Source organism: Lygodium microphyllum, chromosome 14 (genome assembly GCF_053477565.2).
Source record: "Lygodium microphyllum isolate KBCC chromosome 14, Lygodium_microphyllum_v1.1.10, whole genome shotgun sequence".
NCBI lineage: Eukaryota > Viridiplantae > Streptophyta > Polypodiopsida > Schizaeales > Lygodiaceae > Lygodium > Lygodium microphyllum.
The window spans coordinates 122,018,537-122,035,084 of NC_141148.1; positions in this window are offsets into that span (position 1 = coordinate 122,018,537).

The following is a 16,548-nucleotide window of genomic DNA, read 5'->3' on the forward strand; positions in this document are numbered from 1 at the left end:
GTGGGTAAGGGCTTTAGCCCTTATTTGCTCTGTTTTTTTTATTTGAGGCCATTTCGGGGCCTGTTTTGGAGGCGGAAGTTTTCTGCCCGCACTCAGGAAAATGCCATGTTTTATGCTGTGCGACCACTGTTCTACAGGTCGGTGAAAAGTTACTGCAGAAATTGCATCGTATGCCTGTGCGCAGAGACATTGGGAGTTACAGAATCATCCTTGTTGCCTGTTGATGCAAAATCGTCACTACGAAGTGACTGTGTGGTCAAATACCACTTTCGTCAGTTTTGCAGATTTGCCCTTGTGAGGCTGTGTTCTTTGCAGTGACAGAATTTTTTGCAGTGTTCTGTAATGGTGTCAAATACCACTTTCGTCAGTTTTGCAGATTTGCCCTTGTGAGGCTGAAGCTCTGTTCTTTGCAGTGACAGAATTTTTTGCAGTGTTCTGTAATGGCATCTGATTCTCTTTCATAAATTGTCACTGAAAAGCTTGACAAGAACAACTTCCAAGCATGGAAGTTTAGAATGACGAATTTCCTTATGGGAAAAGGATATTGGAAATTTGTTGCAGGAAATGAAGAAGAACCAGTTCTTCCTGATGTTCCCAATCAACAGCAGGCATTTAAAGCATGGCATGAGAGAGCTAGGAAAGTTATGTACTGGCTGTCTATTAGCATTTCAGACTCTATAATTGTGCATATTCAAGATGCAAGTACGCCAAAGGAGGCATGGGATACTTTGTCAAAAATGTATAGTACAAATACACAAGCTAGAAAAATGCAGCTCAAGCAAGAGTTGCACAATGTGCAAAGAGAAAGTATGAGCATCAATGACTACCACATGAAGGTGAAGAAGATTGCAAATGCACTTGCTTCCATTGGGTTGCCAGTGGAAGATGATGATTTAGTTTCTGTGACCTTGAATGGTCTAGGAAAGGATTATGTACAGTTTCGAACATTCATTTCCGTCCGTAAAAGATTTCCTGATTTTGAGGAGTTGATTGCTCTTCTAATTTCTGAGGAGCAGAGAAATTGTGGTGCATCTTCTTCAGGAGGAGCTTCAAAAGAAGCTGTCTTCTACTCAAATGCTGGAAGAGGTAGAGACAGAGGTAGAGGAGGCCGATCTGGAGGCCGTGGTAGAAATCAGAATATGGAGCAAACTCAAGAAAACGAGTCCTTTGGAGGAGGACATGGTAACTCTAGAGGCAGGGGGAGCCAAAGAGGTCATGGTGGATGGCAAAGAGACCAAAATGCAAACAGCAATGTTGAATGCTACTACTGTGGTAAAATGGGTCATATGGCTAAAGACTGCTATAAAAAGCAGAATGACATCATGAATGGAAAATTGCAACAAGGAAATTATGCATCTTCTAGTAGACAGGGTGATGACAGAAATGAGCATTTGTTTATGGTGCAGCACATGACCAATTCTGTGACAAGTGTAGAAGAAAGCAACAATGTGTAGTATGTTGACTCAGGTGCATCAAACCAAATGACAGGTCATGCAAAATGGATGCTGGATGCAAGGAAAATGGAAAAACCAGGATTTGTGGAGACTAGTGATGATGCTGCACATCCTATTTGTGCAGATTGGAAAAATTCCTTTGTCTATGCAGGATGGGAAAAAGAAATACCTGTCGGATGTATTTCATGTCCCGAATATCACCAAGAACCTGGTTTCTGTTGGTCAAATGGTTGAGTAGGGCTTGCAGGTCTGATTTAATTCTCATAGATGCTTTGTTGAGGATATGAAAAATAAAGGTTGCTTGATAGCAAAAGGAAAGAAGAAGGGCAGAATGTTTACGTTGGATGCAGACATACATGAATTGAGTGCAGCAATGTTTGCACATGGGACCGATGTAGTTGCAGATATTGATATCTGACATAAACGCATTGGTCATGTTAATGTACAACGACTTAAATCAATGCAAGCCCAAAATATTGTTGTAGGATTGCCTAATTTCAAGGTTGCAGAAATGCATAAGGTATGTGAAGCCTGTCAGTTTGGAAAACAGGCAAGGAAACCATTTCCTAGATATGTTCAAGAGAGTAAGAAGCCATTGGAATTAATCCACTCTGATGTGTGGACTACTAAAGCTGCATCTCTTGGAGGCTGTCATTATTTTGTCACTTTTATTGATGACTATAACAGAAAAGTTTGGGTGTATTTAAAGAAAAAGAAAAGTGAAGTTTTTGGGCATTTCAAAACTCTTAAAGCTATGGTTGAAAAAGAAACAGGCCTGCAAATAAAATGCCTAAGGTCAGATGGAGGGGGAGAGTACCTCTCAAATGAGTTTGCAAGGTTCTTGCATGAGCATGGCATAAAGCAGCAATATTCATGCAATCATACCCCACAACAAAATGGAATTGCAGAAAGAAAAAACAGGCATATTGGAGAGGTATCTCGTGCCATGCTCAATGAAAAAGACTTGCTAGATTTTTACTGGGTTGAAGCAGTTGCTACAACAGTCTACATAATGAACAGGACTCCCACTGCAGCAATACATGGCATGACTCCAGAGGAGAGGTATACTGGTAGGAAACCAGATATTTCTCATTTGAAGATTTTTGGTTGCATCACCTATGTTCATGTGCCAGATGAGTTGAGATCCAAGTTGGATCAAAAAGGCAAGAAGTGCATCTTTATTGGTTACTCTCTACAGCAAAAAGGGTATAGATGCTATAACCCTTCTACTCGTAAGTTTACAGTGAGCAGAGATGTTGTTTTTGATGAGATGAGTAGCTGGTATAAACCAGTAAATGTGATTGATAATGCAGATGCACAAAATGGTAATGCTGCACAGAATTCATAGCAACAGTCACAAGATATTAGTGGACCTGGAGCGTCCTCTAGCAGTGGTTCACATTCTTCGCCATGGACAGACAAATTGAGATCATGAGAATCTTCTCAAAGCAATGCAAGTAGTGGTATGTAGATATCACAAAAAGGAAAAGAGAAGGTAGATCAACCCATGTTTGATGTGAATGTAGGTCACTCTTATGTGGATGGTGAATCTAGTGGCTCAGAATAGAGCATTGATGATGAGTTGGGTATTCCTTCTATTGTTACACCTGGAGTAAGGAAGACCAGAGATGTTTTGAGAGCATCTGGGAGTGAACCTACTTTGCGCAGGTCTACCAGAGCTAGGTATCCTGTGGATAGGCTGAAATATGATGGATTTACAGCCCCATTCACTATGCCTATATGGTCAAAGTGATACATGAACCAGAACCCACTTCTTTTGAGCAAGCCATGGAAAAAGAAAAATGGGAGAAAGCCATGGATGAAGAAATGGATGCCTTGGAAGCAAATGCTACATGGAAATTAGTACCTTTGCCTAAAGATAATAATGCAATTGGTTGTAAGTGGGTGAAGCACAATGCAGATGGTTCTGTGAACATATACAAGGCAAGATTAGTAGTTAAGGAGTATGCACAAACATATGGCATTGATTATGAAGAAACATTCAGTCCGGTTGAAAGGATGGCAACCGTAAGAGCAGTCATTGCTATGGCTGCATCAAAGGGATGGTCCTTACATCATATGGATGTAAAGAATGCCTTCGTGCATGGTGATTTGTAAGAAGAGGTCTATATGAAACAGCCACCAGGTTATGTGCATGTTGTTCATCCTGAGTTTGTTTGCAAGTTGAAGAAAGCCTTGTATGGCTTGAAGCAAGCACCTAGAGCATGGTCTGACAAGATAGGACAATATCTTGTCACTATTGGCTTTCAGATTTCCAAGGCAGATTTCTCACTTTATGTGAGAAAAACAAAGAAAGGTATTATGCTGCTTGTCATTTATGTTGATGATTTGATTATCACAGGTGATAGTGATGAAGATATCCTTTATGTGAAAATGCTATTGAAGCAGAAGTTTGAGATGAAGGATTTGGGAGAGCTATGTTATTTCTTGGGCATTGAGGTGATTAGATCACCAAGTGGGATATGGCTCTTGCAGAGGCAGTATGGATTGGACATGCTATCCAAATATGCGATGACAGGTTGTGAGCCTATTTCAGTTGCTTTGGAGCAGAATGTGAAGCTGAGCGTAGATACAGGTGAGCTTCTGAAAGACCCTACTATGTACAAACGCATAGTAGGAAGTTTGATTTATATGACTATTACCAGGCCAGATTTGAGCTATGCTGTTGGATTGGTAAGTCAGTTTATGCAGGCTCCAAGGAAACCGCATTTGGATGCGGCTAGACGCATACTCATGTATGTGAAGTCCACATTGCAGTATGGACTATTTTATGAGATTGGGATTCAGATACAGTTGCATGGATACACTGATGTTGATTGGGCTGGTAGTATATCTGATAGACGATCTACCAGTGGATATGTGTTCTCTTTTGAGAGTGATGTAGTCACTTGGAGTAGCAAGAAACAGCCTACAGTTGCCTTGTTGAGCATAGAGGCTGAGTATAGGGGCGCAGCAATGGCTGCATGTGAGGTAGCTTGGTTGCATAAGCTACTTTATGATATGCATCATCTTAGAGATGGGCCAGTTGTCATTTATTGTGACAACATGAGTAGTATACACTTGGAAAATAACCCAGTCTATCATGCTAGAACAAAGCATATTGAGGTGCATTATCACTATGTGCGGGAGAGGGTTTTACTAGGTCTTATTGATCTAGTTTATGTCAGCATAGAGGATCAGGTAGCTAACATATTTACGAAGGCATTGGGCGCAGAGAAGCTGCGCAAGTTCAGAGACCTGCTTGGTGTGCAGGAATTGGGATTGAGCTCGAGGGGGAGTGTTGAGATATCGAGCTCCACTAGTGATATGCCAGGGTGACCGTTGTGCATTTACGTCACTGACTTGTTAGTTGTAGATGTGGTTGGCACACCGCCCATGAATAATAGCTAGATGGCAGCTATCCTTATCTACTCTAGTTCGTGGCTCAGTTAGTATGCCACCTTAGTTAGTTGAGTTTGGTTTGATACCCATATATAGGGTTCTTCTATTTCTTTGTACGAGAGTTCTTTTGGCTTACACAACTAAGAAGAGGAAAATTGTTTTCAGCCTCCACTTTTGTGTGTATTCCCCCATTGTGCAAGCAAGAAAGCTACAAGTGAGACTCCTTCCTTCTCTCCCACAATCTTGACAACCTATGCATAAAATGAGATGGATGGGATAACTCTAAGGATTCTAGTGGGTAGAAAATATATCAAACTCTTTAAACGTAGAGAGTCTTCAGCATATGAGTTGAAGGAGTTGGATATTGAGCATGAAAATTAGAATATGGAAGAAGAAGAGGTAGAAGATGAAGACATTAACATGGCAGAGGATACTTCTTTTGACATTGCAAATCCATAAGACTTTGGCACATGCCAAAGGATGTGCAAGTTAGGAGGGGATGGATTTCATATCACTACACATACACCATGTGAAAAACTCTAGAGTGGGACTTTCTTATTAATCTAGAGAGCCAATGATATTTTAGAAATTAGTGTTAGTGTCCATGGTTCAAAAACATTAGATTTTTGAACAAGTTTAGCCAATTTATGATATTTTAGATATTATCTCTTGTAAAAAATCATAAAATTGTAGACAAATTCTAGATTAGGATGAATGTAAAAGAAAGCATGTAGCTTTCAACCATTTTGAGAGGATTTTATGTAAAAAGAGAGATTGGCGAAATCATGTGACATGCGTTCGCTATTTTCAGGAAGTGAACAGCACTCTGAAGTTGGAGATGAAGAAGGAGTGATCTAGCAGAATTCTGGCCAAGTGTGCTAGTATTTTACCCCCCTTTCAGAGCCAATGGAAGCATCAGATTGGCGATCTGAGCAGCATAGAGGAATGTATTATTTTCTACACATTTTAATTGTCTAGAAGAGTTTTATCTCCCCATAATATTGAAATAAACTGACACACTTCATCTCTGTGAGCATTCTTCTACATCTTCTATTTCTTTCTGTGAGTATTCTTCTGTCTCCTATTTCTTTCAACCCCTTCTCTTTTGTCTACTCCACTCCTTGAATCTCCCTTTACCTTGCTGTCTCTTACCCCTACGGAAGACTTTCGACCCCAAACGCTTCGATAACGCAGGGACGCCATGCGTGATGGGAGCAAGGGATTATGAAGAGTACTCAACTCAAGCAAGGAAGAAGAATCTAGAACAAGGTGTATGTGTAAGCAAGCTCATTGATTAAAGGTATGGTCAAGGTATATGTGCAAAATACTCTTGGTCAAGGGAAGGGATAGCGGAGTTAAAGGATATTTTCAAAAGACTTTTGAAGAGCTTGAGATGAATCTTGTGATGTCAAATTTCTCATTGATATGCTCCCGCTCACTAGAATGACTTCTCTAGTTGCCATACATGCCCATAAGTGCAAAGCCTTTAGCTTCAAAGGTTGAACTTTGAGAGAAGCCAGTCGGAATATTTGTATTCACCTACCACTTTGATACAATAACTAAACTATTCTCCTTTCGGAGAACTTGATGGAAATATTCTTAGGAATCAAATATTGCCCAACCACAAAAATATCATCACAATCCAATATTTAGGAAAGTAGTCAATCACTACTAATGTCGTGCTTCCACTAAAGTACTGACTGCAGTCTGCGTCGCCTTTTGGTTTCTTTCTTATCCTGTATGTGAACTCCTTGATCTCCAATTGTATATCAGCTTCTAGCTCATCCTTGCAGAGACCACTACGTATGGAGCACTCGTGCAGTCCTTCTTCTCTATCACTCCAAATAGCCTCATCTTTCTATCAAGTAGGTCGCCTTTCTTTTTGCTGCATATTCCATCCTAGATTCAATGCCAATTACAAGTGACAAGGACGACTTACTCACCTTCAGTAGCTTGTTGTTCAGGGACTACTATTGTCACTCTGTAAAAAGCACGTAGCTTTCTCTATGCAAGATGGCTAATATTAGCTTTGCTTTTCTAAAGCTTGCGACCCTTCTCCAATCTGGCCTCACCCTCATACAAAAATAGCCTCGTCAGTCTATGAATCTACTACCCAATGACTCAAGCAAACACCTTAGTCCTCCACCCTTGTAGCACAAGGTAGAGCTTATCTTGATTCACAATACAATGTCCAATGTAAGACTCAAATCCATGTAGCTTTAGAAGTAGTCGACATATGCTTGAAGACCAATGAATCATTATTTTTGTAAATCCTAGGAGTAGTCTTACAAGTAGGTGTTTTTCTTGATCCCTATGATTTCCTTTGAGGATGAAACTAACTTCATGTTGATCTTAGCTTCTCTTCTCTCAGAATGCTAACTCTAAGCACTACAACGTATTGCTATCCAAAGTTTCACTTCAAAGTACGACAATTTAGTGAACCAGGAAAATCAAGTATTTGCCTCAATAGAGTTTCTTCAAACAAGTAGCAACCCATGATACTAATGTTACCCTTGGAGCCATCAGTCAACCATAAACATCGACCATACCCGTAAATGCTACTTTGTATAATTTGTGATTAATGTGTTCCTTCTACATGTTGTTGATGAGGATGGATTAGTACTCAGCATGATGAGGAAGGTGGTTATTACTGTGTGCCCAAGGGGTTGTCTTCATCTTCCTCTTCTTTCCATCTTAGCTAGTGCACATGTGAGTAAATCACATGGCAAACCATAGATCTCCATCTACATGTTTTCCTTGACCGCAAGCAAATACAAAAAAAATTAGAATGGAACCAAATAATCAAATTTTCAAACTGACATTCCAAACTAAAGGACAAACAAAAAGATGCACACAATGGAAAACAAATTCCTAATGATTCAGACTAATGAGTTCAAATTCTTGATGAAAAACTCAACCCTTAGGTTGGCAGTGGTGGACGCACACCATCACGACATCCACGCCCTCCAAGCCTACACATCCTCCGGATGGGCCACAACTGTGTAAGTCTCTGTAGGCATGACTGTTGGTTTCTTTCTATACATCAACTAGGGTGGAATACAACCTGTGGGCACACTATGGGTAGTACGATCAGTCCATAAGGCATAAGGCAACAATCTAGGACACTCCCTGACCCGTCCACCACATGCTTTGGCCAAGGCTTTCACCGGCCTCTCTCGCTCTTCCCGTTACTTCTTGATTATAAACTGAAGTCAAAGAAAGTTTAATTCCAAGGCGCAATAAAAACTCCCTAGCCTCATCAGCATACAACTCACCTCTATCTGTTGTAATTTTCCCAAAGTAGAGATACTTGCAAATAACTTCATCCAACAGAAAATTACAAACCATTGAAGTAGTCTTCATCCTCAATGATCTTCCTTTCACCTAATTTGTGAGATTCTCTCATGCCAAAACAATGTAATGCATCTTTGCTACAATCCAACATGCATACTAATCAAATCAAGAACCCACTTGTAGTGAATACATAGCGAGTAAGTAGGGTGAAGCTCATCTCTATGCCTCACTGAAGAAAACAACTAACAAATCAATTCATGTCTCAACAAACTATGAGATATCTCTATACATGCCTCTCCATTAGTACTCTCTAATCTTCTCATAGGTTGCCTAAACAACTCTATATCCTACCCAAAGACTTTCATGAAACTTTCTCATGATTCGCACCTGTGAAGCTCTGTCACATACAACTCTCAATGGCTATCTCCCTCCTCACTTCTATGGATGCTTCCAAAGCATCCCACTCCACAAGAAGAAATCATAAGCTTTCCTCATGATCTTCTTAAAGTCCGCATAAGTCCATTCATCTTGTCTAGACATGGTACTCAAATAATGGCCCATCTGCAAATACTCTCTTGTATACAAAGTCTCATCAAAGCTCTCCAAAGTAGATACATGACAAGTATGATCAACATCATGCATGGCTAAAAGACTAGCCCTATCATCAACATCATCAGTGCAAGAAGAATCCATATCATCATACCTTTCTCATGATAGCATATTAGCTATTATTGGGTTGTCTTTACCTGTTATGTGCCTGAAATCATGATTCATGGATTTTATGTACCCAATCCACCTAAGCATGGCAGTACCTGGAGTAGAATAACTCGTGATCATACCTGGAAGAGGCAAGTTACTCAACCATCCCCTTCTACCATGGATTGTTCATCGTAAGAAATTTGGAATTGCTTATGGGCACAAAATCCAAGTGACTATTCCAATTCTAATATTGTCACTTGAGCATGCTTTAGTGTCTAATTAGAGGTTCACTACAAGGATATGGAGGTATAGCAACGGTGCTTTTTGATGCAAAATAGGGGTGTTGTTAAGATATCGAGCTCCACTCGTGATACGCCAGGGTGACCGTTGTGTATTTATGTCACCGACTTGTCAGTTGCAGATGTGGTTGGTACACCGCCCCTGAATAATAGCTACATGATAGCTATCCTTATCTACTCTAGTTCGTGGCTCAGTTAGTATGCCACCTTAGTTAGTTGAGTTTGGTTTGAGACCCATATCTAGGGTTCTTCTATTTCTTTGTACTTGAGTTCTTTTGGCTTGCACAACTAAGAAGAGAAAAACTGTTTTCAGCCTCCACCCTTGTGTGTCTTCCCCCATTGTGCAAGCAAGAAAGCTTCAAGCGAGACTCCTTCCTTCTCTCCCACAATCTTGACAGGTGTCGCTATTTGTGTCACTGTTAGTGTTGTATTTGTGACGCTAATAGCGACGGTGCTCAAACGAAAAAAATGCAGGCCAAAACCCGAGCGCATTATTTTGCGCGAGTACACAAAAGAAAGAGAGACGGAGAGCGAAAGGGAGCACCAACTCCATCTTGCATTTGAGAGGGAGAGGGAAAGAAAGAGAGAAAGAGGGAGAAGGAAAGCTTCTCACCGTCACCACGGCCGTTCGCAAAGAAGAGGAGAAAGTGTATGGAGGGCGAAGAGGAGCCGTCGTCGCAAAGAGGAGCCGTCGAATCCATCCTCGAGCCTTCACAATGAGTGAATTTTTTCTTCTTGCTTTGTTTTTGTGTTTTATCTCTTTATTTTACTTTTTTTTGTTAAAATTCATTTGTATTGAGAGAGTGAGAGGAAAAGAGAAAAGGAAAGAAGGAACAAGAGAGAGAGAGGGAGAAAACATTAAACATAATAGGGAAAGAGAGAGAGAGGGAGAGGGAGAGGGAGAGAGAGGAAATGAGAGAGGGAGAGGAAGAGAGAAAAGGAAATGGGAGAGGAAATGAGAGAGGGAGGGGAAGAGAGAAAAGGAAAGAAGGAACGAGAGAGAGAGAGGGAAAAGACATTAAACATAATAGGGAAAGAGAGGGAGAGGGTGAGGGAGGGAGAGGAAATGAGAGAGGGAGAGGAAGAGAGAAAAGGAAAGAAGGAATGAGAGAGGGAGGGAGAAAACATTAAACATAATAGGGAAAGAGAGAAAGAGAGGGAGAGGGAGGGAGAGAGAGAAGGAGGGAGAGGTTGTTGGTACTGTTGTTGTTGTTTTGTTTCTTCTTTTCTTTTTTTATTGTTTGTTGTTGTTGTGGTAGTAGTGGTAGAGGTAGCAGTAGCCATAGCATTAGTTGGAGATTAATTTCTTATTTTCTTGTTTGTTGTTTTTGTAGTTGTAGTGGTAGTGGTAGCGGTAGCGGTAGCGATAGTTGTTGTTTAATTTATTATTTCTTGTTTATTGTTGTTGTGGTAGTCGTAGTCGTAGTAGTGGTAGTGGTAGTGATAGTAGTAGTAGTTGTTTAATTTATTCTCTTCTAGTTTGTTGTTGTTGTGGTAGTCGTGGTCGTAGTCGCCATAGTCGTGATTGTAGTAGTAGTACTACTAGTAGTAATAGTAGTTTTCTTGTTTATTGTTGTATAGTAGTAGTAGTTTTTTTTCTTTTTTTATTTATTGTTGTTTAGTTTTCTTGTTTGTTATTGTTGTTGTTGTTGTTGTTATTGTAGTGGTGGTGGTAGTTTTTTCTTCTTTTCTTGTTTGTTGTTATTGTAGTAGTAGTAGTTGTTGTTGTTGTTGTTATTGTTTTTCCTTCTTTTCTTGTTTATTGTAGTGGTAGTGGTTTGTTGTTGTGGTAATCGTTGTCATAGTAGTAGTAATAGTAGTAGTAGTAGTAGTAGTAGTAGTAGTAGTAGTGGATTTCTTGTTTGTTGTTGTTGTAGTAGTGGTAGTAATAGTTTTCTTTTCTTTTCTTGTTTTTTGTTATTGTTGTTGTTGTAGTAGTAGTAGTTGTTGTTGTTGTTGATTTTTCTTCTATTCTTGTTTATTATAGTGGTAGTAGTAGAGAGAGAGAGCGTTGTTGTGGTGGTTGTAGTCGTGGTTGTAGTCATCGTAGTCATGATTGTAGTACTAGTACTAGTAGTAGTAATAGTAGTTTTCTTGTTTATAGTAGTTTTTCTTGTTTATTGTTGTTTAGTTTTCTTGTTTGTTGTAGTAGTAGTAGTAGTAGTAGTTTTTTCTTCTTTTCTTGTTTATTGTTATTGTAGTAGTAGTAATAGTTGTTGTTGTTGTTGTTTTTTCTTCTTTTCTTGTTTATTATAGTAGTAGTAGTAGTAGTAGTGGTAGTGGTAGTGGTAGTGGTAGTGGTAGTCATCATAGTCATGGTTGTAGTAGTAGTAGTAGTGGTTTTCTTATTTGTTGTTGTTGTTATTGTAGTAATAGTTTTTTTTGTTTTCTTGTTTATTGTTGTCTAGTTTTCTTATTTGTTGTTGTTGTTGTTGTAGTGGTAGTAGTAGTAGTAGCAGTAGCAGCAGCGGCAGCAGCAGCAGCAGCAGTAGTAGGAGTAGTAGTAGTAGTAGTAGTAGTAGTAGTAGTAGTAGTAGTAGTAGTAGTAGTAGTAGTAGTAGTAGTATATATATATATATATATATATATATATATATATATATATATATATATATATATATATTGTTAAAGGAAATGAGAGAGGGGGAGGAAGAGAAAAAGAAAGAAGGAACGAGAGAGAGAGGGATTAAACATACAACATAATAAAGAAAGAGAAAGAGAGAGAGAGATGGAAGGAGAGGAGATAATGAATGGATAAAAAGCAAAGAGAGAGTGGTGGCGAGGTCCAGTGCAATACCACGAGACGGGAAACACTCCAACATATGTTAATTTTTGGGTGGGTGGGTGGAGACTTTACATACGTTAATTTTTGCTGAGTCACAAGAGAAGAAATCCCTTCTCAAAAAACTAAGAAAGAAAAAAAGAACGATAACAAAACAAATTGTTTGTCGTAACGTAAATAAAATGGAAAACGATGAAGGTCGTGATGTTCAAGATCATGAGGCGTATCTTAATCAGCATGTCCCATGTCCTTGCTCCTAATCTAAGCTGGCAATTAGACGAAAACGTCGATTGTCTATAGAATATATACGACCCTTTGGCGAGTTTTAATATGAGATCATTGATCAGGCATTCTTGGATTTTGAGCAAACGGTAAGAAAAGTTAATATCAATCATGCATTGTACTCGCAAGCTAATTGAATACCATATACAAAAAGATTGGATGTAGCTGGAAAATTTTCTATCCAGGGAGGTGAAGTCTCGTCCCAAGAAGGAGTGCACCCTTTGCAGCCAATTAGAAGAGTTAGTGGGCATGCGATGGATGGAGTGCCTGAGCCAATCCACCACTTGGAAGGTACTATCCAATCTATACCGTCAATACTAGAGGAGACAGACTTCCTTCGAGACTTACCTACAATCTTGGAGCCTGAGATGGAGGCAATGATCGATGCATTGATTCCCATGGATGTCGAGACTTGTGATTCGCTTAGAGAGGAAGCATCCATACCATTATATGATGGGTGCCAAGTATCTCTCCTGAAGACACTGCTTGCACTCCTAAGTGTGCAAGAAAATACGGGCGGAGCAATGCGAGTGTGACCGAGTTGATTAGGTACCTTGTACTTATGCTTTGTTGATTTCTTTTCAGCACTATCATTAAAAATATTTTTACTTTTTCAAGGTATTTTATGATTTTTTTCAGGTTATTGAAGTATCATATATTACCACTTGCAAATACCATGTCTGAGTCTCGTGATGATGCACGACATGTTTTACAAAAGCTTGGCATGGACTACAATAGCATCCATGCATGTATCAATGATTGCATACTGTTTCAAGGAGAATACAAGACTATGGAGACATATCCAAAGTGTGGTTCTCACAAGTATGAATAAGACATGCAAGGGCAAACCATCCCTCAAAAAGTTCTTAGACACTTTTCGCTTATCCCCCACATAAACCACATGTTTCGTATGTTCGACATGGCGAGCTTGACAAAGTGGCATGTGTAGAATAGGTCCACAAATGGAGTTCAATGAATATCAGCAAATTCACACATGTGGATCCACATTGACTCTACCTTCCCAATCTTTGCCCGAGAGCCAAGGAATCTTTGGCTCGGTCTTGCAATGAATGGCGTGAACCCATTTGGTCTGCGCTCAACTTCAGTTTTGAGTAAACGAGGTCGATGCTCCAAACTTGGGCCAGACGGAGGGATTGCTTCAGGGGGATGCTGCAGAGATCTGGATGCAGTGAGCCCACGGTTGGCTTGGGATAAAGGTGCTACTCCTTACTCTCATGGTAGTTTCAGAGAGCGTGGCTCAAGTGGTTGCTATGGAGGCATGGACATGATATCTCCGTCTTGTCGTTCTACTAGAGTTGTATCACCTCCGGGATTTGTCACACCTGTGGGAACATCTACTCCACTCAGTCTGGCTTTTGCTCAGTCATCCGTAGGTGGCACCCCTAAGGATGCTACTCCGATACATACTAGCCCATTCGATACACCAGATGTATAGGGGTCTCCTGGATATTCCCAGGAGTGGGGTCGCAGGTGGGAGAGGACCCATCTTAGGCATACCCTAGAGGGGTATGCCTACCTTGTAGATAATAGGTCTAGAGCCATCATCATGAATGATGAGGGGAGGAGGGTGATGGCTCGCATGAGAGAGTTGTGCAAACAAGTTTTTTGGCACAACATCTTGGATCATTGGACAAACATACCAGAGGGGAGCAAGGACTACATAGTAGCATCCTTGCATGAGGAGCTTCCGGTACTAACTGCAATAGATAGGTTTTCTACGGGCTGGATGATGGAGTGCATGCGGGCATATATGTCACACAAACGATCGAACGCACGCAAGGCACTCAAGAGTGGGGCTACAAAGCTCGAGTGGCTAGACACGGACGAATGGAGTCGACTTAAGGAGGAGGCTACAGATTCTCCAGGACGTTGGAGACAACAACGCAAGGTGGTGAGGGCATGACTAGAGGCCGGAGCGGTCCATCATCTTGAGAGTGGCGGCCATAAGACATATCTGGATGACTTTGTAAGTTTTTCTTTTGTTTTGCTTGCTTATTTTTTTGCAATATCCTTTGTACTAACAATCGTGTTTCTAACAATTGTATTTTGTTTTCTTTGCAACACTCCATTACAAATCGCGATCCGACCGGCCTTGAGACTCGGTATGTAGAGAGGCACGGTCTCACTACATTGATCAACCGATTGTATGGACGCGGCGGCCCTGTAAGTCAATCATATTTCTTATCCGTAGTTGCCATATTTAATTAGAATGCATTATTGTATAGTGGACTGATATGTAGTTGTTTCTATTTTTGCAAAGTCCGTTCGATACTCCTTTACGGCAAGACGAGGTTTTGGATGGCGATGATCTATAGCTCGCCCTTCAATCCCTGGAGGTCACACACCCTTCTTTTTTTGTCACGTGATCTGTGTAGACATTTTCTATGTAGTACTAATATCTTGCCATGATTATACCAGCCGCTTTCATTATGCAATAATGTATTTATTTTATGTATCACTGTTATGATTTAAGTACACTTTGTCTTTATTTACACAAGCATTGTACACATTTATGAAACTATTTTGTATGGCCCAAATAAAGTACATATTGCTATATGTAGCAAGGCAACTTGCTGCCCTGCCACAATTTTTTTTTCCCTGTTACCGTCGCTATTAGTGTCGCAAATTTACTGTATACGTCACTATTAGCATCATTATTAGCGTCACAAAGCTGTTGCTATTAGTGTCGCAAAGAGTCGTTATTAGCATCGCAAAGCATCGCTATCAGCGTCATTATCAGCGTTATTATCAGCATTATTATTTGTGTCGGTATCGGCATCGCGAATGCGGCACTGATACAGATGCAAATAGCGACGTTGATAATGATGCTAATACCGATTGTTTTATGGCATCGCCAATAACGACACTTTTTGCAATGACAGGGGCAAATTTCTTTATTAACATTTTCATTGCTTTTAGCGTCGGTAGAAGGCCTATATCTTGTAGTGGTTTCTTCTTATTAATCTTAATCTCAATGAAGTGTTTGATGGAATATGCTAGAACTCAATTATGCTTATCCTTGGCCCATCAAGAGTGCCCCGTGGCTCCCCTATAAAAAGTATCCTTGGCTCATCAAGAGTGCCCTGTGGCTGCCCTACTTTTTCTTTAGTATTTGATCCCCTACCCAAAAACATATACTTTTTGGTTCAAAAGAAGAATACAAGAGGGCTAGTGATGCTAGATGGCCCCATATTTAGCATGTAGATATCTAGAGAAAAAAATTCACTCACACACACACACACACAGAGTGTGTGTGTGTATGTGTGTGTGTGTGTGTGGGTGGGTGTGACACTATGCAATCTATATGATGAATTCTTTATGGTTTCCAATTGTAAACTTGTAAGCATAGCTAAATGTGAGGTGCTTACATTGCATTATGATGAAGACAACACTTTATTAGCTAAGTTCCACTTAAAGGATATTGGTCTAAGAAAAGTGATCAAGTACTTAGGCTATCCAAATGGCATAGGTGTGATAGCCTAGCAACAATTTGATTAGATGCAAGAGGAAATCAAGGTCAATTTAGTTAGTTAAGTGCCCTTCCTTTGTATTTGTTAGGAAATAAAATTGTCTTAAAACATGTCTTGCAATCAAATATGGTTTTTTTAAAAACTTGATGGATATAATGGGTCCCCAGTTCATAAAGTTAAGGCCAAATTTGAGAGCTGCAAATAAAAGGTGATTGGTCCTAGCTCATGGAGTATTGGACAAAGCAAGACTCACATTAGTCAATTCAATCCATAAGGAAAATAGCTAGGAAACCATGAGTAGCAACCCGATTTGCTAAGGTCAATTCATTTTTTATGGAAAGTGACCATGAATAAATTGCCTATGTGGATAATCTGATATGAAAATGGGTATTAATCCCTTCGATATATCTAGGTGTCAATCCCATCAACATATTCCTTGTTTTGTCTTAAGGAAGAGACTATTTGTCATGTGCTTTGGAAATCCAAGATTACTAGGGTCACTTGGCATTAAAAGTTTCAAAAATGGATTGGTTCAAAGGGTTTCATGATGCTATCACATGGAAATAGGTTCTTTCATTAAATAAGGGAAGAATGACCCCACAGTTTCTTGCATTCTAGAATGTAATAAGAGGGATGGTATTCATGTCTCTCTAGGATGCTAGAAACAAGGTCTTTAAGAGTTCAACATGGGTTCTGGTTAGTCCAAAAAACCATTTTGTCAAAGTTGTCAATTGAATTTTGAGGATTCTAGCTCCTCTAGGGAAAGAAGATTGTATCAAGGCTGCTATTACAAACCTTACTAGCTCTGCTTGTTAGTGAAAAACTATGAAGTACTTAGTTGATTT